At 49.1% G+C, this 24,366-nt stretch overlaps 1 protein-coding gene across 2 annotated transcripts in view; it reads left to right on the plus strand.

Moving 5' to 3' along the window:
* The first annotated feature begins 19,141 nt into the window (after positions 1-19,141).
* WDR7 (WD repeat domain 7) overlaps positions 19,142-24,366 on the plus strand; it is a 539,004-nt gene continuing 533,779 nt past the window's right edge. Inside the window, exon 1 of one of the 2 annotated variants that reach the window (XM_075328136.1) lies at positions 19,142-19,286. The gene's annotated coding sequence lies outside the window, so the exon portion shown is untranslated. The remainder of the gene's footprint in view (positions 19,287-24,366) is intronic. The other variant, XM_075328145.1, reaches the window with a different exon arrangement.

Below are 24,366 nucleotides of genomic sequence, written 5' to 3' on the forward strand. Positions count from 1 at the left end.
GGACCTGAATAGATGTAGTCAGTCCTGGTCATATAAGCTACACAAAGGGAAAGCTCACTTCTATCTTTCCGGCGAAGGTCTCCCCTAGATTGACATCTCTGACAACAGTGTGATAGATAGAACTCTGTCGGTGCAAAAGTCACGGCTTCTAGAAGGACGTGGTGCGTTTTTACCACTTAAACGTGTACACGCGCAGTCTCTTTTTCCTAGGGTGAGGGCCAAAGATGGTGTGAATTGATTGCCCGGACCCAGATGCGAGTCCTGAGTCCGAGAACTTTGGGTCAATGTAGTAGACGGTGATCCCCAAATGTTCCCTAATTTACAAAACCCTCCGCCGGGCTTCAATCTACCAAGGAAAACATGGGTCACTCTAAATCGTATCAGAACAAACTTTGGCGTCTGTGCGGATTTTATGTAGAAGTGGGGAAAATATCACTCTCCCACCTGTGACTGTGGAGCAGATGGTCAAACTATCCAGCACATTGTTGAGGACTGGAGCGCCCCCTGAGATCCTACCATGGCGACAAGAAGGATTTCTAGATTGGAAATCATGAGAACGCTATTGCATACATAGAAAATCTTCATATTCAACTTTGATTTTTATCCTTTTGATATTTTTCAATCACTGTCTATTGTCTGGTGTTTATTTTTAGATGATGGGAAGGTAGACATTCATACCATTAAATAAATCCTTATCTCTCCTGATGATTAGTTGTTGTTGCAGCGACTCCTACAGTACGAGCCGCCGGAAGATACCCTCACATCAGCTCTCTGCAGCCTGTCTACAGTACCTTCTCTAGCTCGCCTCTGCATTTTCCAGCCAGCCAATCAGAGCTCTCGCTCACCGATATATGCAAATCAGCTGCTGCTGGCAAAAAACAACAGCCAACCGCTTTTTAACCATTTTATCCTAAATATTCAGCAGGGGCGGACCATTCTGGCAGCAGGGGTGGCTTCACTTTCTCACCAGGTTTCATTTTTTTTTTTCATCTCCATAAGGTAAAAGGCTCGGACAATATGGGCACATAAATAGCCATCGCAACATTCTAGTTACTTGGGTGCGGAGCGCAGGCAACGGCACTGGGAGGAGTGGGAGGCACAGGCAGATGTCCCCCACTCCAAGAAACCCACCGAACCGGCGGAACAGAGAGCGAGCACCACATATGCTCCTCTCTACCCATCATAGCCACTGACAGGACACACCAAGTGTGCCCACCGCACCCCCCTTTTTACACATCCTTGATAACTAACCCCTTTTTACACATCCTTGATAACTCACAGCTCACTGACCAGCCCCCGCCGCACCCATGGGGCTGCTCTGGGTTACAATGCTACCACCATTGTGGAGGACACATCCTCAACCATTTCAGGCTTCTTACAAATATTAGCTTACAAATACAAAACTTACAAAATAAATAGCTTTCATTTTCATTTCTTTGGGGGAGTGGGGTCTTTCTATTCAATTCGGGGTCAGCAGATCCCACCTCGGGGTGTTGTTACAGTCTTGTGTCCCGTAATAAAGTGCACATCGGTCGGGGTCCGGCGGGAAGGCTCCCGATGTCCCGGGCACTGCTCACCACTACATTAACACGGAAAAGGGTCAGACATCTCTGTGTCACTAGAGTTCAGTAAGGCCGGACTTCGGCCCCACAGCCTAGGGGGAGGCTGCCCTGGCAGGGTTGGACGGGAATGAAAGTGTTAAATAATGCTGGGCTTGGGGGTTTTTCAAGTATAGGGGAATTTTCAAATAATGTGGGGTTTAGGGGGCTTTGCTAGGATTAGGGAAATAAAGGATAAAAACAAAGGCGGGGAGATCCCAACGAGGCGGCGTAGTGAATTAGGGGTATAAATAGGGGAAGCCATTACCGTAGGGCAGCCATTTAAGGCAGCCTACGATTAAACACCCAGCCACCCTCCCTTTTAGTGCGGTGCCACTACATGGTGAGGAGGTCTGAGCTTGGCTACGTATGGGCTTTCATTTATTCGTAGAGGTATATATGTTTTGGTTACAATCAGAACTGAGATTTAGGTTGGGGTGTACTTTTGACCTATTAGTTTCTTTAATTCCTGTCACAGCGGCGGCAGGTGGAGTGGAGGGTCCTCCAAGTTGGGAATGTGATCTCACGGTGGTTAGATGGGGGGGAGCTCAAAAGGCTCTGGGCTCCCCAGGTGGATTCAATGGAATGGAAGACGGCAGAACGCCACACAGGTGGTGAAGGGGGAGCCCGTGCGTGGGGGTGCGGTAAAAAATCAGACAGCTGGTTTTGCAGCCAGTGCCTCTGAGCAGGAGTATAATCGGCTAGGGGTCATGCCACCTTGTACAGTAAGTCTATGCTGGGCCGTGCCCGCAATAAAAGAATTGTTGGGGGCTTCGAGGACCATTCCCCTCTTATTAGTGGTATCATTTTGGTTATATGTTGTATGTTTAAATAAAAGGCTGCTGTGGCCAATTCATTCCGTCCTGTGGCGTGGTCTCTTTATTTTAGTTTAGTATGTAAGCTATGGGCCTAGAGGGGAGGATGAATAGGACGGGGAAGGCAAGGACTTAAATCGGGGTTAGGAATGACTCGTCAATACCCATTGTCATGTGCGCTCTACTGTTTTCGGAAGTCCAGGAAAAGGAATGGAGAGAGACACGTATTCGTTGCCCCCTCCTCATCTCCGACCCAAACTCCGGCCGTTTGCCGGCTCCAGCGCAGGGAGGGCCCCGCATCTTGGAGACGCTTATGGCACATCTTGTCAGTACGCCTGGTTCTCACCTGGGATCTATTATAGAAGGGGCTGTCAGGGCATATAATTTTGATGACCTAACATCAGTATGGCAATGGTGGGCGTGTCGGACCCCCACTCATGTGATGATATTGATGATCTGTCCTGAGATTAAGGGGTACTTTGCACACTACGACATCGCAAGCCGATGCTGCGATGCCGAGTGCGATAGTCCCCGCCCCCGTCGCAGATGCGATATCATGGTGATAGCTAGCGTAGCGAACATTATCGCTACGGCAGCTTCACATGCACTCACCTGTCCTGCGACGTCGCTCTGGCCGGCGATCCGCCTCCTTATTAAGGGGGCGGGTCGTGCGGCGTCATAGCGACGTCACACGACAGGCGGCCAATAGCAGCGGAGGGGCGGAGATGAGCAGGATGTAAACATCCCGCCCACCTCCTTCCTTCCGCATTGCCGGCCGGGACGCAGGTAGCAGATGTTCCTCGCTCCTGCGACTTCACACACAGCGATGTGTGCTGCCGCAGGAACGAGGAACAACATCGGACCGTCGCAGCAAGGTAATTATGGTTTTCGCCGACGCTACACCGATGATACGATTACGACGCTTTTGCGCTCGTTAATCGTATCTTCTAGGCTTTACACACTACGATGTCGAGAGCGACGCCGGAAGTGCGTCACTTTCGACATGACCCCTCCGACATCGCACCTGCGATGTCGTAGTTTGCAGAGTACCCCTAAGTCGGCAATATCAGACGCCTGGACAATAGTGTTAAAGGGAATCTGTCAGCAGATTTGTGCTATATAATCTGAGCGCGGCACAATGTAGGGGCTGGGACCCCGATTCCGGCGATGAGTCACTTACTGGGCTGTTTGCTGTCATTCTGATACAATCCCTGGTTTCTCTGCTGCAGACTGACCTAGCAGTGCTCAGAATGCTGAGCCATGTATAACCCTGTCCACAATACTGATTGGCAGCTTCTGTGTACACTGCATATTATTAACAGAAAGCCGCTAATCAGTGGCGGGGGTGGAGTTACACAGAACAGCAGGACAAGAAGGTACGAGACACCAAGTCCTGTAATGATGCTTTCAAGCTGATTAAACACTAATTTTATTGAAAAAGAAACACACAGCCCAGTAAGTGACACATCACCGGATCAGGGTCTCAGCCCCTACGCCGTGCTGCTCTCAAATTACATAGCAAAAACATGGTGACCAATTCCCTCTAATATTAGTGGGGGTGGGGGGGGTGGGGGGGTCAGAATGTATTTAGGTGGTATCAGGTATAATTTTATTACAGGGGACCTGAATAGATGTAGTCAGTCCTGGTCATATAAGCTACACAAAGGGAAAGCTCACTTCTATCTTTCCGGCGAAGGTCTCCCCTAGATTGACATCTCTGACAACAGTGTGATAGATAGAACTCTGTCGGTGCAAAAGTCACGGCTTCTAGAAGGACGTGGTGCGTTTTTACCACTTAAACGTGTACACGCGCAGTCTCTTTTTCCTTGGGTGAGGGCCAAAGATGGTGTGAATTGATTGCCCGGACCCAGATGCGAGTCCTGAGTCCGAGAACTTTGGGTCAATGTAGTAGACGGTGATCCCCAAATGTTCCCTAATTTACAAAACCCTCCGCCGGGCTTCAATCTACCAAGGAAAACATGGGTCACTCTAAATCGTATCAGAACAAACTTTGGCGTCTGTGCGGATTTTATGTAGAAGTGGGGAAAATATCACTCTCCCACCTGTGACTGTGGAGCAGATGGTCAAACTATCCAGCACATTGTTGAGGACTGGAGCGCCCCCTGAGATCCTACCATGGCGACAAGAAGGATTTCTAGATTGGAAATCATGAGAACGCTATTGCATACATAGAAAATCTTCATATTCAACTTTGATTTTTATCCTTTTGATATTTTTCAATCACTGTCTATTGTCTGGTGTTTATTTTTAGATGATGGGAAGGTAGACATTCATACCATTAAATAAATCCTTATCTCTCCTGATGATTAGTTGTTGTTGCAGCGACTCCTACAGTACGAGCCGCCGGAAGATACCCTCACATCAGCTCTCTGCAGCCTGTCTACAGTACCTTCTCTAGCTCGCCTCTGCATTTTCCAGCCAGCCAATCAGAGCTCTCGCTCACCGATATATGCAAATCAGCTGCTGCTGGCAAAAAACAACAGCCAACCGCTTTTTAACCATTTTATCCTAAATATTCAGCAGGGGCGGACCATTCTGGCAGCAGGGGTGGCTTCACTTTCTCACCAGGTTTCATTTTTTTTTTTCATCTCCATAAGGTAAAAGGCTCGGACAATATGGGCACATAAATAGCCATCGCAACATTCTAGTTACTTGGGTGCGGAGCGCAGGCAACGGCACTGGGAGGAGTGGGAGGCACAGGCAGATGTCCCCCACTCCAAGAAACCCACTGAACCGGCGGAACAGAGAGCGAGCACCACATATGCTCCTCTCTACCCATCATAGCCACTGACAGGACACACCAAGTGTGCCCACCGCACCCCCCTTTTTACACATCCTTGATAACTAACCCCTTTTTACACATCCTTGATAACTCACAGCTCACTGACCAGCCCCCGCCGCACCCATGGGGCTGCTCTGGGTTACAATGCTACCACCATTGTGGAGGACACATCCTCAACCATTTCAGGCTTCTTACAAATATTAGCTTACAAATACAAAACTTACAAAATAAATAGCTTTCATTTTCATTTCTTTGGGGGAGTGGGGTCTTTCTATTCAATTCGGGGTCAGCAGATCCCACCTCGGGGTGTTGTTACAGTCTTGTGTCCCGTAATAAAGTGCACATCGGTCGGGGTCCGGCGGGAAGGCTCCCGATGTCCCGGGCACTGCTCACCACTACATTAACACGGAAAAGGGTCAGACATCTCTGTGTCACTAGAGTTCAGTAAGGCCGGACTTCGGCCCCACAGCCTAGGGGGAGGCTGCCCTGGCAGGGTTGGACGGGAATGAAAGTGTTAAATAATGCTGGGCTTGGGGGTTTTTCAAGTATAGGGGAATTTTCAAATAATGTGGGGTTTAGGGGGCTTTGCTAGGATTAGGGAAATAAAGGATAAAAACAAAGGCGGGGAGATCCCAACGAGGCGGCGTAGTGAATTAGGGGTATAAATAGGGGAAGCCATTAGCGTAGGGCAGCCATTTAAGGCAGCCTACGATTAAACACCCAGCCACCCTCCCTTTTAGTGCGGTGCCACTACATGGTGAGGAGGTCTGAGCTTGGCTACGTATGGGCTTTCATTTATTCGTAGAGGTATATATGTTTTGGTTACAATCAGAACTGAGATTTAGGTTGGGGTGTACTTTTGACCTATTAGTTTCTTTCATTCTTGTCACAGCGGCGGCAGGTGGAGTGGAGGGTCCTCCAAGTTGGGAATGTGATCTCACGGTGGTTAGATGGGGGGGAGCTCAAAAGGCTCTGGGCTCCCCAGGTGGATTCAATGGAATGGAAGACGGCAGAACGCCACACAGGTGGTGAAGGGGGAGCCCGTGCGTGGGGGTGCGGTAAAAAATCAGACAGCTGGTTTTGCAGCCAGTGCCTCTGAGCAGGAGTATAATCGGCTAGGGGTCATGCCACCTTGTACAGTAAGTCTATGCTGGGCCGTGCCCGCAATAAAAGAATTGTTGGGGGCTTCGAGGACCATTCCCCTCTTATTAGTGGTATCATTTTGGTTATATGTTGTATGTTTAAATAAAAGGCTGCTGTGGCCAATTCATTCCGTCCTGTGGCGTGGTCTCTTTATTTTAGTTTAGTATGTAAGCTATGGGCCTAGAGGGGAGGATGAATAGGACGGGGAAGGCAAGGACTTAAATCGGGGTTAGGAATGACTCGTCAATACCCATTGTCATGTGCGCTCTACTGTTTTCGGAAGTCCAGGAAAAGGAATGGAGAGAGACACGTATTCGTTGCCCCCTCCTCATCTCCGACCCAAACTCCGGCCGTTTGCCGGCTCCAGCGCAGGGAGGGGCCCGCATCTTGGAGACGCTTATGGCACATCTTGTCAGTACGCCTGGTTCTCACCTGGGATCTATTATAGAAGGGGCTGTCAGGGCATATAATTTTGATGACCTAACATCAGTATGGCAATGGTGGGCGTGTCGGACCCCCACTCATGTGATGATATTGATGATCTGTCCTGAGATTAAGGGGTACTTTGCACACTACGACATCGCAAGCCGATGCTGCGATGCCGAGTGCGATAGTCCCCGCCCCCGTCGCAGATGCGATATCATGGTGATAGCTAGCGTAGCGAACATTATCGCTACGGCAGCTTCACATGCACTCACCTGTCCTGCGACGTCGCTCTGGCCGGCGATCCGCCTCCTTATTAAGGGGGCGGGTCGTGCGGCGTCATAGCGACGTCACACGACAGGCGGCCAATAGCAGCGGAGGGGCGGAGATGAGCAGGATGTAAACATCCCGCCCACCTCCTTCCTTCCGCATTGCCGGCCGGGACGCAGGTAGCAGATGTTCCTCGCTCCTGCGACTTCACACACAGCGATGTGTGCTGCCGCAGGAACGAGGAACAACATCGGACCGTCGCAGCAAGGTAATTATGGTTTTCGCCGACGCTACACCGATGATACGATTACGACGCTTTTGCGCTCGTTAATCGTATCTTCTAGGCTTTACACACTACGATGTCGAGAGCGACGCCGGAAGTGCGTCACTTTCGACATGACCCCTCCGACATCGCACCTGCGATGTCGTAGTTTGCAGAGTACCCCTAAGTCGGCAATATCAGACGCCTGGACAATAGTGTTAAAGGGAATCTGTCAGCAGATTTGTGCTATATAATCTGAGCGCGGCACAATGTAGGGGCTGGGACCCCGATTCCGGCGATGAGTCACTTACTGGGCTGTTTGCTGTCATTCTGATACAATCCCTGGTTTCTCTGCTGCAGACTGACCTAGCAGTGCTCAGAATGCTGAGCCATGTATAACCCTGTCCACAATACTGATTGGCAGCTTCTGTGTACACTGCATATTATTAACAGAAAGCCGCTAATCAGTGGCGGGGGTGGAGTTACACAGAACAGCAGGACAAGAAGGTACGAGACACCAAGTCCTGTAATGATGCTTTCAAGCTGATTAAACACTAATTTTATTGAAAAAGAAACACACAGCCCAGTAAGTGACACATCACCGGATCAGGGTCTCAGCCCCTACGCCGTGCTGCTCTCAAATTACATAGCAAAAACATGGTGACCAATTCCCTCTAATATTAGTGGGGGTGGGGGGGGTGGGGGGGTCAGAATGTATTTAGGTGGTATCAGGTATAATTTTATTACAGGGGACCTGAATAGATGTAGTCAGTCCTGGTCATATAAGCTACACAAAGGGAAAGCTCACTTCTATCTTTCCGGCGAAGGTCTCCCCTAGATTGACATCTCTGACAACAGTGTGATAGATAGAACTCTGTCGGTGCAAAAGTCACGGCTTCTAGAAGGACGTGGTGCGTTTTTACCACTTAAACGTGTACACGCGCAGTCTCTTTTTCCTTGGGTGAGGGCCAAAGATGGTGTGAATTGATTGCCCGGACCCAGATGCGAGTCCTGAGTCCGAGAACTTTGGGTCAATGTAGTAGACGGTGATCCCCAAATGTTCCCTAATTTACAAAACCCTCCGCCGGGCTTCAATCTACCAAGGAAAACATGGGTCACTCTAAATCGTATCAGAACAAACTTTGGCGTCTGTGCGGATTTTATGTAGAAGTGGGGAAAATATCACTCTCCCACCTGTGACTGTGGAGCAGATGGTCAAACTATCCAGCACATTGTTGAGGACTGGAGCGCCCCCTGAGATCCTACCATGGCGACAAGAAGGATTTCTAGATTGGAAATCATGAGAACGCTATTGCATACATAGAAAATCTTCATATTCAACTTTGATTTTTATCCTTTTGATATTTTTCAATCACTGTCTATTGTCTGGTGTTTATTTTTAGATGATGGGAAGGTAGACATTCATACCATTAAATAAATCCTTATCTCTCCTGATGATTAGTTGTTGTTGCAGCGACTCCTACAGTACGAGCCGCCGGAAGATACCCTCACATCAGCTCTCTGCAGCCTGTCTACAGTACCTTCTCTAGCTCGCCTCTGCATTTTCCAGCCAGCCAATCAGAGCTCTCGCTCACCGATATATGCAAATCAGCTGCTGCTGGCAAAAAACAACAGCCAACCGCTTTTTAACCATTTTATCCTAAATATTCAGCAGGGGCGGACCATTCTGGCAGCAGGGGTGGCTTCACTTTCTCACCAGGTTTCATTTTTTTTTTTCATCTCCATAAGGTAAAAGGCTCGGACAATATGGGCACATAAATAGCCATCGCAACATTCTAGTTACTTGGGTGCGGAGCGCAGGCAACGGCACTGGGAGGAGTGGGAGGCACAGGCAGATGTCCCCCACTCCAAGAAACCCACTGAACCGGCGGAACAGAGAGCGAGCACCACATATGCTCCTCTCTACCCATCATAGCCACTGACAGGACACACCAAGTGTGCCCACCGCACCCCCCTTTTTACACATCCTTGATAACTAACCCCTTTTTACACATCCTTGATAACTCACAGCTCACTGACCAGCCCCCGCCGCACCCATGGGGCTGCTCTGGGTTACAATGCTACCACCATTGTGGAGGACACATCCTCAACCATTTCAGGCTTCTTACAAATATTAGCTTACAAATACAAAACTTACAAAATAAATAGCTTTCATTTTCATTTCTTTGGGGGAGTGGGGTCTTTCTATTCAATTCGGGGTCAGCAGATCCCACCTCGGGGTGTTGTTACAGTCTTGTGTCCCGTAATAAAGTGCACATCGGTCGGGGTCCGGCGGGAAGGCTCCCGATGTCCCGGGCACTGCTCACCACTACATTAACACGGAAAAGGGTCAGACATCTCTGTGTCACTAGAGTTCAGTAAGGCCGGACTTCGGCCCCACAGCCTAGGGGGAGGCTGCCCTGGCAGGGTTGGACGGGAATGAAAGTGTTAAATAATGCTGGGCTTGGGGGTTTTTCAAGTATAGGGGAATTTTCAAATAATGTGGGGTTTAGGGGGCTTTGCTAGGATTAGGGAAATAAAGGATAAAAACAAAGGCGGGGAGATCCCAACGAGGCGGCGTAGTGAATTAGGGGTATAAATAGGGGAAGCCATTAGCGTAGGGCAGCCATTTAAGGCAGCCTACGATTAAACACCCAGCCACCCTCCCTTTTAGTGCGGTGCCACTACATGGTGAGGAGGTCTGAGCTTGGCTACGTATGGGCTTTCATTTATTCGTAGAGGTATATATGTTTTGGTTACAATCAGAACTGAGATTTAGGTTGGGGTGTACTTTTGACCTATTAGTTTCTTTCATTCTTGTCACAGCGGCGGCAGGTGGAGTGGAGGGTCCTCCAAGTTGGGAATGTGATCTCACGGTGGTTAGATGGGGGGGAGCTCAAAAGGCTCTGGGCTCCCCAGGTGGATTCAATGGAATGGAAGACGGCAGAACGCCACACAGGTGGTGAAGGGGGAGCCCGTGCGTGGGGGTGCGGTAAAAAATCAGACAGCTGGTTTTGCAGCCAGTGCCTCTGAGCAGGAGTATAATCGGCTAGGGGTCATGCCACCTTGTACAGTAAGTCTATGCTGGGCCGTGCCCGCAATAAAAGAATTGTTGGGGGCTTCGAGGACCATTCCCCTCTTATTAGTGGTATCATTTTGGTTATATGTTGTATGTTTAAATAAAAGGCTGCTGTGGCCAATTCATTCCGTCCTGTGGCGTGGTCTCTTTATTTTAGTTTAGTATGTAAGCTATGGGCCTAGAGGGGAGGATGAATAGGACGGGGAAGGCAAGGACTTAAATCGGGGTTAGGAATGACTCGTCAATACCCATTGTCATGTGCGCTCTACTGTTTTCGGAAGTCCAGGAAAAGGAATGGAGAGAGACACGTATTCGTTGCCCCCTCCTCATCTCCGACCCAAACTCCGGCCGTTTGCCGGCTCCAGCGCAGGGAGGGGCCCGCATCTTGGAGACGCTTATGGCACATCTTGTCAGTACGCCTGGTTCTCACCTGGGATCTATTATAGAAGGGGCTGTCAGGGCATATAATTTTGATGACCTAACATCAGTATGGCAATGGTGGGCGTGTCGGACCCCCACTCATGTGATGATATTGATGATCTGTCCTGAGATTAAGGGGTACTTTGCACACTACGACATCGCAAGCCGATGCTGCGATGCCGAGTGCGATAGTCCCCGCCCCCGTCGCAGATGCGATATCATGGTGATAGCTAGCGTAGCGAACATTATCGCTACGGCAGCTTCACATGCACTCACCTGTCCTGCGACGTCGCTCTGGCCGGCGATCCGCCTCCTTATTAAGGGGGCGGGTCGTGCGGCGTCATAGCGACGTCACACGACAGGCGGCCAATAGCAGCGGAGGGGCGGAGATGAGCAGGATGTAAACATCCCGCCCACCTCCTTCCTTCCGCATTGCCGGCCGGGACGCAGGTAGCAGATGTTCCTCGCTCCTGCGACTTCACACACAGCGATGTGTGCTGCCGCAGGAACGAGGAACAACATCGGACCGTCGCAGCAAGGTAATTATGGTTTTCGCCGACGCTACACCGATGATACGATTACGACGCTTTTGCGCTCGTTAATCGTATCTTCTAGGCTTTACACACTACGATGTCGAGAGCGACGCCGGAAGTGCGTCACTTTCGACATGACCCCTCCGACATCGCACCTGCGATGTCGTAGTTTGCAGAGTACCCCTAAGTCGGCAATATCAGACGCCTGGACAATAGTGTTAAAGGGAATCTGTCAGCAGATTTGTGCTATATAATCTGAGCGCGGCACAATGTAGGGGCTGGGACCCCGATTCCGGCGATGAGTCACTTACTGGGCTGTTTGCTGTCATTCTGATACAATCCCTGGTTTCTCTGCTGCAGACTGACCTAGCAGTGCTCAGAATGCTGAGCCATGTATAACCCTGTCCACAATACTGATTGGCAGCTTCTGTGTACACTGCATATTATTAACAGAAAGCCGCTAATCAGTGGCGGGGGTGGAGTTACACAGAACAGCAGGACAAGAAGGTACGAGACACCAAGTCCTGTAATGATGCTTTCAAGCTGATTAAACACTAATTTTATTGAAAAAGAAACACACAGCCCAGTAAGTGACACATCACCGGATCAGGGTCTCAGCCCCTACGCCGTGCTGCTCTCAAATTACATAGCAAAAACATGGTGACCAATTCCCTCTAATATTAGTGGGGGTGGGGGGGGGGTGGGGGGTCAGAATGTATTTAGGTGGTATCAGGTATAATTTTATTACAGGGGACCTGAATAGATCAGTCCTGGTCATATAAGCTACACAAAGGGAAAGCTCACTTCTATCTTTCCGGCGAAGGTCTCCCCTAGATTGACATCTCTGACAACAGTGTAATAGATAGAACTCTGTCGGTGCAAAAGTCACGGCTTCTAGAAGGACGTGGTGCGTTTTTACCACTTAAACGTGTACACGCGCAGTCTCTTTTTCCTAGGGTGAGGGCCAAAGATGGTGTGAATTGATTGCCCGGACCCAGATGCGAGTCCTGAGTCCGAGAACTTTGGGTCAATGTAGTAGACGGTGATCCCCAAATGTTCCCTAATTTACAAAACCCTCCGCCGGGCTTCAATCTACCAAGGAAAACATGGGTCACTCTAAATCGTATCAGAACAAACTTTGGCGTCTGTGCAGATTTTATGTAGAAGTGGGGAAAATATCACTCTCCCACCTGTGACTGTGGAGCAGATGGTCAAACTATCCAGCACATTGTTGAGGACTGGAGCGCCCCCTGAGATCCTACCATGGCGACAAGAAGGATTTCTAGATTGGAAATCATGAGAACGCTATTGCATATATAGAAAATCTTCATATTCAACTTTGATTTTTATCCTTTTGATATTTTTCAATCACTGTCTATTGTCTGGTGTTTATTTTTAGATGATGGGAAGGTAGACATTCATACCATTAAATAAACCCTTATCTCTCCTGATGACTAGTTGTTGTTGCAGCGACTCCTACAGTACGAGCCGCCGGAAGATACCCTCACATCAGCTCTCTGCAGCCTGTCTACAGTACCTTCTCTAGCTCGCCTCTGCATTTTCCAGCCAGCCAATCAGAGCTCTCGCTCACCGATAGATGCAAATCAGCTGCCGCTGGCAAAAAACAACAGCCAACCGCTTTTTAACCATTTTATCCTAAATATTCAGCAGGGGCGGACCATTCTGGCAGCAGGGGTGGCTTCACTTTCTCACCAGGTTTCATTTTTTTTTTTCATCTCCATAAGGTAAAAGGCTCGGACAATATGGGCACATAAATAGCCATCGCAACATTCTAGTTACTTGGGTGCGGAGCGCAGGCAACGGCACTGGGAGGAGTGGGAGGCACAGGCAGATGTCCCCCACTCCAAGAAACCCACTGAACCGGCGGAACAGAGAGCGAGCACCACATATGCTCCTCTCTACCCATCATAGCCACTGACAGGACACACCAAGTGTGCCCACCGCACCCCTCTTTTTATTACACATCCTTGATAACTAACCCCTTTTTACACATCCTTGCTAACTCACAGCTCACTGACCAGGGGCTGCTGCTGCTGCTGTGGGTTACAATGCTACCACCATTGTGGAGGACACATCCTCAACCATTTCAGGATTCTTACAAATATTAGCTTACAAATACAAAACTTACAAAATAAATAGCTTTGATTTTCATTTCTTTGGGTGAGTGGGGTCTTTCTATTCAATCCGGGGTCAGCAGATCCCACCTCGGGGTGTTGTTACAGTCTTGTGTCCCATAATAAAGTGCACATCAGTCGGGGTCCCGATGTCCCGGGCACTGCTCACCACTACATTAACACAGAAAAGGGTCAGACATCTCTGTGCCACTAGAGTTCAGTAAGGCCGGACTTCGGCCCCACAGCCTAGGGGGAGGCTGCCCTGACAGGGTTGGACGGGAATGAAAGTGTTAAATAATGCTGGGCTTGGGGGTTTTTCAAGTATAGGGGAATTTTCAAATAATGTGGGGTTTAGGGGGCTTTGCTAGGATTAGGAAAATAAAGGATAAAAACAAAGGCGGGGAGATCCCAACGAGGCGGCGTAGTGAATTAGGGGTATAAATAGGGGAAGCCATTAGCGTAGGGCAGCCATTTCAGGCAGCCTACAATTAAACACCCAGCCACCCTCCGTTTTAGTGCGGTGCCAGTACATGGTGAGGAGGTCTGAGCTTGGCTACGTATGGGCTTTCATTTATTCGTACAGGTATATATGTTTAGGTTACAATCAGAACTGAGATTTAGGTTGGGGTGTACTTTTGACCTATTAGTTTCTTTCATTCTTGTCACAGCGGCGGCAGGTGGAGTGGAGGGTCCTCCAAGTTGGGAATGTGATCTCACGGTGGTTAGATGGGGGGGAGCTCAAAAGGCTCTGGGCTCCCCAGGTGGATTCAATGGAATGGAAGACGGCAGAACGCCACACAGGTGGTGAAGGGGGAGCCCGTGGGGGTGCGGTAAAAAATCAGACAGCTCGTTTTGCAGCAAGTGCCTCTGAGCAGGAGTATAATCGGCTAGGGGTCATGCCACCTTGTAAGTCTATGCTGGGCCGTGCCCGCAATAAAAGAATTGTTGGGGGCTTCGAGGACCATTCCCCTCTTATTAGTGGTATCATTTTGGTTATATGTTGTATGTTTAAATAAAAGGCTGCTGTGGCCAATTCATTCCGTCCTGTGGCGTGGTCTCTGTAGTTTAGTGTAGTATGTAAGCTATGGGCCTAGAGGGGAGGATAAATAGGACAGGACGGGGGAGGCAAGGACTTAAATTGGGGTTAGGAATGACTCGTCAATACCCATTGTCATGTGCGCTCTACTGTTTTCGGAAGTCCAGGAAAAGGAATGGAGAGAGACACGTATTCGTTGCCCCCTCCTCATCTCCGACCCAAACTCCAGCCGTTTGCCGGCTCCAGCGCAGGGAGGGCCCCGCATCTTGGAGACGCTTATGGCACATCTTGTCAGTACGCCTGGTTCTCACCTGGGATCTATTATAGAAGGGGCTGTCAGGGCATATAATTTTGATGACCTAACATCAGTATGGCAATGGTGGGCGTGTCGGACCCCCACTCATGTGATGATATTGATGATCTGTCCTGAGATTAAGGGGTACTTTGCACACTACGACATCGCAAGCCGATGCTGCGATGCCGAGTGCGATAGTCCCCGCCCCCGTCGCAGATGCGATATCATGGTGATAGCTAGCGTAGCGAACATTATCGCTACGGCAGCTTCACATGCACTCACCTGTCCTGCGACGTCGCTCTGGCCGGCGATCCGCCTCCTTATTAAGGGGGCGGGTCGTGCGGCGTCATAGCGACGTCACACGACAGGCGGCCAATAGCAGCGGAGGGGCGGAGATGAGCAGGATGTAAACATCCCGCCCACCTCCTTCCTTCCGCATTGCCGGCCGGGACGCAGGTAGCAGATGTTCCTCGCTCCTGCGACTTCACACACAGCGATGTGTGCTGCCGCAGGAACGAGGAACAACATCGGACCGTCGCAGCAAGGTAATTATGGTTTTCGCCGACGCTACACCGATGATACGATTACGACGCTTTTGCGCTCGTTAATCGTATCTTCTAGGCTTTACACACTACGATGTCGAGAGCGACGCCGGAAGTGCGTCACTTTCGACATGACCCCTCCGACATCGCACCTGCGATGTCGTAGTTTGCAGAGTACCCCTAAGTCGGCAATATCAGACGCCTGGACAATAGTGTTAAAGGGAATCTGTCAGCAGATTTGTGCTATATAATCTGAGCGCGGCACAATGTAGGGGCTGGGACCCCGATTCCGGCGATGAGTCACTTACTGGGCTGTTTGCTGTCATTCTGATACAATCCCTGGTTTCTCTGCTGCAGACTGACCTAGCAGTGCTCAGAATGCTGAGCCATGTATAACCCTGTCCACAATACTGATTGGCAGCTTCTGTGTACACTGCATATTATTAACAGAAAGCCGCTAATCAGTGGCGGGGGTGGAGTTACACAGAACAGCAGGACAAGAAGGTACGAGACACCAAGTCCTGTAATGATGCTTTCAAGCTGATTAAACACTAATTTTATTGAAAAAGAAACACACAGCCCAGTAAGTGACACATCACCGGATCAGGGTCTCAGCCCCTACGCCGTGCTGCTCTCAAATTACATAGCAAAAACATGGTGACCAATTCCCTCTAATATTAGTGGGGGTGGTATTGGTCAGAATCTATTTAGGTGGTATCAGGTATAATTTTATTACAGGGGACCTGAATAGATGTAGTCAGTCCTGGTCATATAAGCTACACAAAGGGGAAGCTCACTTCTATCTTTCCGGCGAAGGTCTCCCCTAGATTGACATCTCTGACAACAGTGTAATAGATAGAACTCTGTCGGTGCAAAAGTCACGGCTTCTAGAAGGACGTGGTGCATTTTTACCACTTAAACGTGTACACGCGCAGTCTCTTTTTCCTAGGGTGAGGGCCAAAGATGGTGTGAATTGATTGCCCGGACCCAGATGCGAGTCCTGAGTCCGAGAACTTTGGGTCAATGTAGTAGACGGTGATCCCCAAATGTTCCCTAATTTACAAAACCCTCCGCCGGGCTTCAATCTACCAAGGAAAACATGGGTCACTCTAAATCGTATCAGAACAAACTTTGGCGTCTGTGCGGATTTTATGTAGAAGTGGGGAAAATATCACTCTCCCACCTGTGACTGTGGAGCAGATGGTCAAACTATCCAGCACATTGTTGAGGACTGGAGCGCCCCCTGAGATCCTACCATGGCGACAAGAAGGATTTCTAGATTGGAAATCATGAGAACGCTATTGCATATATAGAAAATCTTCATATTCAACTTTGATTTTTATCCTTTTGATATTTTTCAATCACTGTCTATTGTCTGGTGTTTATTTTTAGATGATGGGAAGGTAGACATTCATACCATTAAATAAACCCTTATCTCTCCTGATGATTAGTTGTTGTTGCAGCGACTCCTACAGTACGAGCCGCCGGAAGATACCCTCACATCAGCTCTCTGCAGCCTGTCTACAGTACCTTCTCTAGCTCGCCTCTGCATTTTCCAGCCAGCCAATCAGAGCTCTCGCTCACCGATAGATGCAAATCAGCTGCCGCTGGCAAAAAACAACAGCCAACCGCTTTATAACCATTTTATCCTAAATATTCAGCAGGGGCGGACCATTCTGGCAGCAGGGGTGGCTTCACTTTCTCACCAGGTTTCATTTTTTTTTTCCTCTCCATAAGGTAAAAGGCTCGGACAATATGGGCACATAAATAGTGACGCAACATTGTAGTTACTTGGGTGCGGAGCGCAGGCAACGGCACTGGGACGAGTGGGAGGACAGACAGACAGCAGAGGAGATGTGTCCCACTCCAATCAACCCACTGAACCAGGGGACCAGAGAGCGAGCACCACATATGCGAGAGCTCTCTACCCACCATAGCTACTGACAGGACACACCAAGTGTGCCCACCGCACCCCCCCTTTTACACATCCTTGATAACTAACCCCTTTTTACACATCCTTGATAACTCACAGCTCACTGACCAGGGGCTGCTGCTGCTGCTGCTGCTGCTGTGGGTTACAATGCTACCACCATTGTGGAGGACACATCCTCAACCATTTCAGGCTTCTTACAAATATTAGCTTACAAATACAAAACTTACAAAATAAATAGCTTTCATTTTCATTTCTTTGGGGGAGTGGGGTCTTTCTATTCAATCCGGGGTCAGCAGATCCCACCTCGGGGTGTTGTTACAGTCTTGTGTCCCGTAATAAAGTGCACATCGGTCGGGGTCCGGCGGGAAGGCTCCCGATGTCCCGGGCACTGCTCACCACTACATTAACACGGAAAAGGGTCAGACATCTCTGTGCCACTAGAGTTCAGTAAGGCCGGACTTCGGCCCCACAGCCTAGGGGGAGGCTGCCCTGGCAGGGTTGGACGGGAATGAAAGTGTTAAATAATGCTGGGCTTGGGGGTTTTTCAAGTATAGGGGAATTTTCAAATAATGTGGGGTTTAGGGGGCTTTGCTAGGATTAGGGAAATAAAGGATAAAAACAAAGGCGGGGAGATCCCAACGAGGCGGCGTAGTGAATTAGGGGTATAAATAGGGGAAGCCATTAGCGTAGGGCAGCCATTTCAGGCAGCCTACAATTAAACACCCAGCCACCCTCCCTTTTAGTGCGGTGCCACTACATGGTGAGGAGGTCTGAGCTTGGCTACGTATGGGCTTTCATTTATTCGTACAGGTATATAGGTTTAGGTTACAATCAGAACTGAGATTTAGGTTGGGGTGTACTTTTGACCTATTAGTTTCTTCTTTAATTCTTGTCACAGCGGCGGCAGGTGGAGTGGAGGGTCCTCCAAGTTGGGAATGTGATCTCACGGTGGTTAGATGGGGGGGAGATCAAAAGGCTCTGGGCTCCCCAGGTGGATTCAATGGAATGGAAGACGGCAGAACGCCACACAGGTGGTGAAGGGGGAGCCCGTGGGGGTGCGGTAAAAAATCAGACAGCTCGTTTTGCAGCAAGTGCCTCTGAGCAGGAGTATAATCGGCTAGGGGTCATGCCACCTTGTACAGTAAGTCTATGCTGGGCCGTGCCCGCAATAAAAGAATTGTTGGGGGCTTCGAGGACCGTTCCCCTCTTATTAGTGGTATCATTTTGGTTATATGTTGTATGTTTAAATAAAAGGCTGCTGTGGCCAATTCATTCCGTCCTCTGGCGTGGTCTCTTTATTTTAGTTTAGTATTATATATATATATACACATATGTACACACATATACACACACACACACACACACACACTGGTCCAACAGTGGGTGGACAGTATGTGTAATAGGGTTATCAAACATGGTGTAAGGTAAGCGAAACTGACTCAGTTACCCTTAGCAACCAATCAGATTCCACTCTACATTTTCCAGAGTCTGTGAAGAATGAAAAGTGGAATCTGATTGGTTGCTAAGGGCAACTGAACCAGCTTTACACCATGTTTGATAACCCTATTACACATATATATATATACTCTCTCTCTATATATATAAAAAATTATTATTATTCTTTTTTTTTATTCCGATGCCAGTAAGAAAGATGGCGTCTGGCCGTCCTTCATTACTAACGTAATATTCCTGCGACCAATCTCTTACTCAATAGACGCTTTGGCAAACTTGAGCTCCGCCCCTTTAGAATTTCCGGCTTTTTTTTTCCATTTTTTTTTTAACAAAACTTTATTCCTCCGTTAAAACACAAGACAGCAGACTGGCCGGAAGTAAGAGCATGTGACTGCGGATCCATCTGGTGGAGGTTGCGACGTGTGTCGTAAAGCGGAATACTCATCGCCATAGAAACAGTCAGCTGGTGTATTGGGAAAGTGGGGGGGTCACTGAGGTGCAGCCGGAGAGGTGCGAGCTCCGTATTGAGGGGAGAGGAGGGTGGCAGGTGAGTGTGTGTGCCGGCGCCTCATCATACAGGACCGTATTACCTGTAGTATGTGCGGCCGAGGCTGTGGACATAGATATATGATGGATGACTTGTTATAATGTATCATATTACCGTATTTATCTCAGATTTATATAGGCTGCAGAACTACAAGTCCCAGCATCCCCCTAAAAAAGGCTTTATGTCAGGGCATGCTGAAGCTTGTAGTTCCACAGCTAGGAAAAAATGTTTAGATTCAGCAATTAGCTCTGGGGTCTTATTCGGGGGTGGGTGACCTCTGCATGTGGGATGTATGCCCCCTTGCATGCGTTTCCTCTGGATATTTGGGATTGTATCGATGGTAATGGATGTGATAATGACTTTGTACATCGCTATGGAACATGTCGGTGATATATTGAAAAACTATAGCGTCATAGTTGTATGCAGGTTAATAATTGTGCCAGTCTGGGGTTTGTTACAGTGTATCGGTGCAGAGGACACCTGTCTTGCACTTTTGAGGCTCGTTCCCATTCTTGCAGACGTCCGCCCCCCCCCCAAAAAAAAATTGACTCTAAACTTTTGCTGGATGTTTCCTGGTGATCCGTTGCGTGCATTCACCCTTCTGCAGATTGATTAGATTGGAGCGTGTTCACACTGAGTGTTATGATGCTGTTTTTACAACGTGAGTTATTGTGTCACCCAGGGCTATGGGGTACTCGGTCCCGGGCCGTATATGTACGGGGATGCTGTGTCACAGTTGTGTAATGGCCGATGCCCGGTTCCGTAACCCTAATACAGGGGGGATGAGAGAGTTTGTATTGTGACGCCGTTGCGGTTATATTCATGGAACAGCCACTGCACAGTCTGTTACCTCTGGGGCTGATGGTGATGGCAGCCTGGATTTTAGGCCCTCCGTAAGTAGGGCTGGGCCCCAGGGAATGAATGGAGGGGTCCGTCGCAGAAAGAAGGGAGACCACACGATGGGGATGCAGTGCAACTTGTGTTTACTCACTGATTGATGGGACTGTTGCCCTGAGGACGGCTGGTTCAGACCCCTGGCCCCTTTTGTCCCATTGCCGGTGTGGTGACCCGATAGCCTCTTTCCCCGGCACCTCTCACTGGTTGGTGGGTCCCCGGAGCGTTTCTGGGTTCTTTACTGTCTTTTGGCAGTCTCTTGTCCGTATGGCGGGCAGTGCAAACCCTGTAGGGTCGGTGTTCTGTTCCGGTCCCTGGCTCAATGTTTACTGCTGATGCCCCGGATTCTTGGGTCATTGAGGTCCGTGAAGGTCCCCTCACTGTGCAGGTGTTTGTAAGGTTGCCTGAAGCTGTCGCCTGACCTAGGGCCCTGTGCCCCGTTGGTGCTCTGGTTCCAGAGGTACCTGGCTGTACCGTCCCTGGCAACCACTCTCCTTGGCACCTAGGTCACTGTTACACGACCCCATCTGGAAACACATCCATCCCCCTTCAACTGTCCCTACTGGACTCCTCTGTCTGTCTGTCTGTCTGTCTGTTTGTCCCCTCCCACTGGGCTGGCTTCTAGTGGACTGGACTGACTCCACCTCTGGCCGGCCATCCATTGGGTCCCGAATTAGTCAATCATCCCTAATGGGGAGTGGGAACTTGGGATGTTATGTGAGTTGTTGGTACTGGCACCGGGCTCCCAGGTCCCTGGGGGTAGGCCCTACATCTATGTCAGGATGCAGTACCTTGTAGTACCCTGAGCGGTTCAGGGGCGCTACATTATCATTTATAATGTGGTAATAGGGTGTGAGGTTTTTCTTGGCACATTTTTTAATAAAATCCTAGGGCCTAGCTCTCCCCACCCTTCACAAAAAAAAAAAAAAGTTAAAAACTTCAGCCCAGGAAATATTTAACTCCAAACGAGGCCGGAAATGGCAGAAGATGGTGAGCGGCGTTGTGACCTTCGGCCCGGACCCGGCGGATGCACTAAGGCTGCGTGCACACTGTGATTTCTTAGGCTATGTGCCCACGCTGCGGATTTACCGCGGATTTTGCCGCGGATTTGCCGCGGATTTACCGCGGATTTGCCGAAAATCTGCAGCAGCGGCACTTCCAAGCCATTTCAATGGCATTTTGGAAATGCTGTGTCATGCTGCGGATTTTTCCGCTGCGGATTTTGATGCGGAAAAATCTGCAGCATGTCAATTGTTTGTTGCGGATTTTGGTGCGGATTTGGGTATAGAATGGGAAAAAAAAAAATCCGCATCCAAATCCGCGGTAAATCCGCGGCAAATCCGCACCCGCGGATTTTCAGGCAGAAAAGTCCGCAGGTACATTCTACCGTGGACACATAGCCTTAGGCTGCAGATCCATCGAGTTTTCTAAGATGAAGACGCGTCTCCAGATGCTGCTGTTTCTTTTCTTCTTCTTGCTGTTTTTATAAAAAAAATTCTGGTTTCCTGAAAACTTTGTTTGCTTGTTAGCGTATAATTTTTTTTGAGCTTTCTCATTGACTTGTATAGAGCGCCTTGGAGCCGTGAGAAGTCCCGAGCACTCGCGTCTTCTGACTGCTTGGTGTTCTGTCTTTGGAAATCTAAAGAAGTTAAAAAAAACCAAAAAAATGAAAAATATGAAGAGGAGTCACCTCTATAGAGAGATGTTTTGTGTTCATCCACTTGGGAATTTTAGTTTGCACTCAAGGTTTTCTAAAGGACCTGCCCCACCCCCCCCGAAAAAAAAAATAAAACATCATGGACAAAAAATGTTGTGCATGGATCCTAAAGGGATTTTTTTTGCTCCGGGGAAAGCTCTCGCATGGTTGCAATTTGTTAGAGAAAAAAGCAAAACAAAACTGTGCTTTACTCCCCCTCCCCGGGTCCACAGTGGAGTCTTCCCTTCTGCTCCTGGTGTCTGATATTGTCTGGAGAGCAGATGTCGCATCCAAAGCGCTCCAACCAATCAGTGAGTTCAGCGGTTCTCCCAAGCTATTAAGAGCCCAGTGATTGGCAGCAGCGCTGCAGACAGTAACCAGGAGCAGGAGGGTTGGCATCCATAGTATTTCTGTTCAGCGTCATGAGTTAACTGCTTAGGGTTAATACAAACCTGTAGTGTAAATAGACCGGATGCAATTGTAGCAAATATTCAGCTGCGGATGTATTTTAAATGACCTTTATCAGGGCGGAACGACTGCTCAAACCAAGCACAGGCCCTCAGTGCATTAAGGTGGAAGTGAATGTGTAAGTGCACCTTTCCACCTGACTGTTTTCCATCTTTCTCAGCCCTTCTCTGCCTCTATGAAGCCAGATCTGTCAATCAGAGGAGAGGGAAGGATGGCGATTGATGGAAAACAAGCAGGTGGTAAGGTGCACGTATATGTTTGGCCCCGCCTTGGTGCACCGAGCACTTGTGCTTAGTTTGAACAGTTGTTCTGTGCTGATATAGCCCCTTTAAGATGTCATAAGAATAATCACACTGATTGACAGCAAGCAGAGCTTGTAAGTGGGAAGAATCACTATATCAAATGCAGTCACTGGTGTCTTGATAGTGCTAAGAGTTTTCTGGTTGTTGGTGGTTATGGGGGGGGGGGTCATTGAGGCCCCATGGGTCCTAGAGGACGGGGGCTGCAGTTTTAATAGGAAGCATCTACTACCCCTTTTGGATTTTCCCCCGTCTCCTTAGGCTACTTTTCACACTTGCGTTGTTTTAAATCCGTCAGGTCCGTCGTTGCGGCGCAATGATGGATCCGTCATTTTTTAGATGTCAACTGACGCAAAGGATGTGTTATTTCACTGGATTCCGTTACATCCGCTGTGCGTCCGTTTTTTTGACGGATCTGTCATGATCCGTTTGTGTTTGGGTGTGCCAAAACATGCTGGGCATGCTCAGTAGAGCATGTCGGAATCCAGCACTGGATTCCATCATGTGACAGATTACTGCAGCATCCAGAACCATAGACATCCATTATAGCTTGTGACGGATGGCGACGGAATCCTGCGGAGTGCGTTTCTTTGCAGCTCTAAAAAACGTTACATGCAGCGTCAGTCATTCCACTACTGATCCGTCACGTGGCGGATGCAACGCAAGGCCATCCGTCACAATCCGTCACTAATAGAAGTCTATGGGGAAAAAACGGATTCCTGCAAAATATTTTCCAGCTTACCGTAATTCCTCAAGGCGACGGATGCGGCACAACGCAAGTGTGAAAGTAGCCTAAGGCTAGGTTCACACTTCCGTTGTTTTAAATCCGTCAGGTCCGTCAGCAACGGATCAGTCGTTTTTAAGTTGTCAACTGATGCAACGGATGTGTTTTTCACAGGATTCCTTTCACAGGAATCCTGTGAAAAAACTGGTCCGTTGCATCCGCTGTGCGTCCGTTTTTTGACGGATCAGTCATGATCCGTTTGTGTTTGGGACAGCCCAGTGGGTGTGCCAAACCTGCTGGGCATGCTCAGTAGAGGGCACGGCGCCCGCCCCCCAAAAAGCCACAGGCGCACGGCGCCCGCCCACAAAAAGCCACAGATACATTGTATTTGATGCAGACAAGGAATCCGCTTACAGTCAGTGAATGAAGACTCTTCCTTCCATTCAGAGGCAGAAACTGTGTACACAGCTAGTCCTGCGCTCAGCTGAGAAGTAGGCACGCGGCGCCCGCCCCCCAAAAAGCCACAGGCAGGCAGCGCCCGCCCCCCAAAAAGCCACAGGGGCACGGCGCCCGCCCGTCACTGGACCTAATGTCTGTAGGTCCCTACACTAAATATAAACATAGCAACAAAAAGAGGAAGATATCCTCCAAAAATGAAGTATTACTCACAGCAAGATGGGCTGCAGTGCATGATACACAGTGGGGTACAGCTTGGCAGCCCACCTGATCTAATAGTATGGGCATCACCTAATAGGCTGCGGGTTTGTGACTGTGTTATCTGCATATGTGAACAGCGCTCTATGCAAGCCACTAGTGTGCAGTTTTATCCATGGAGGTGTCTGTGTGATTTGCTCCTCCTACGTATCATGCACAGTATATTTAGTGGGGGTTTAGCTGTATCCTGGTAGAGCACTAGTTTTTGGCCAGGGCGATGTACACACTGCAGCCCATCTTGCTGTAAGTAATACTGTATTGTCTTTGAGCAGAAAACCACAGCGG

This window comes from Anomaloglossus baeobatrachus, chromosome 1 (genome assembly GCF_048569485.1).
Source record: "Anomaloglossus baeobatrachus isolate aAnoBae1 chromosome 1, aAnoBae1.hap1, whole genome shotgun sequence".
NCBI classification, from domain to species: Eukaryota; Metazoa; Chordata; class Amphibia; order Anura; family Aromobatidae; genus Anomaloglossus; species Anomaloglossus baeobatrachus.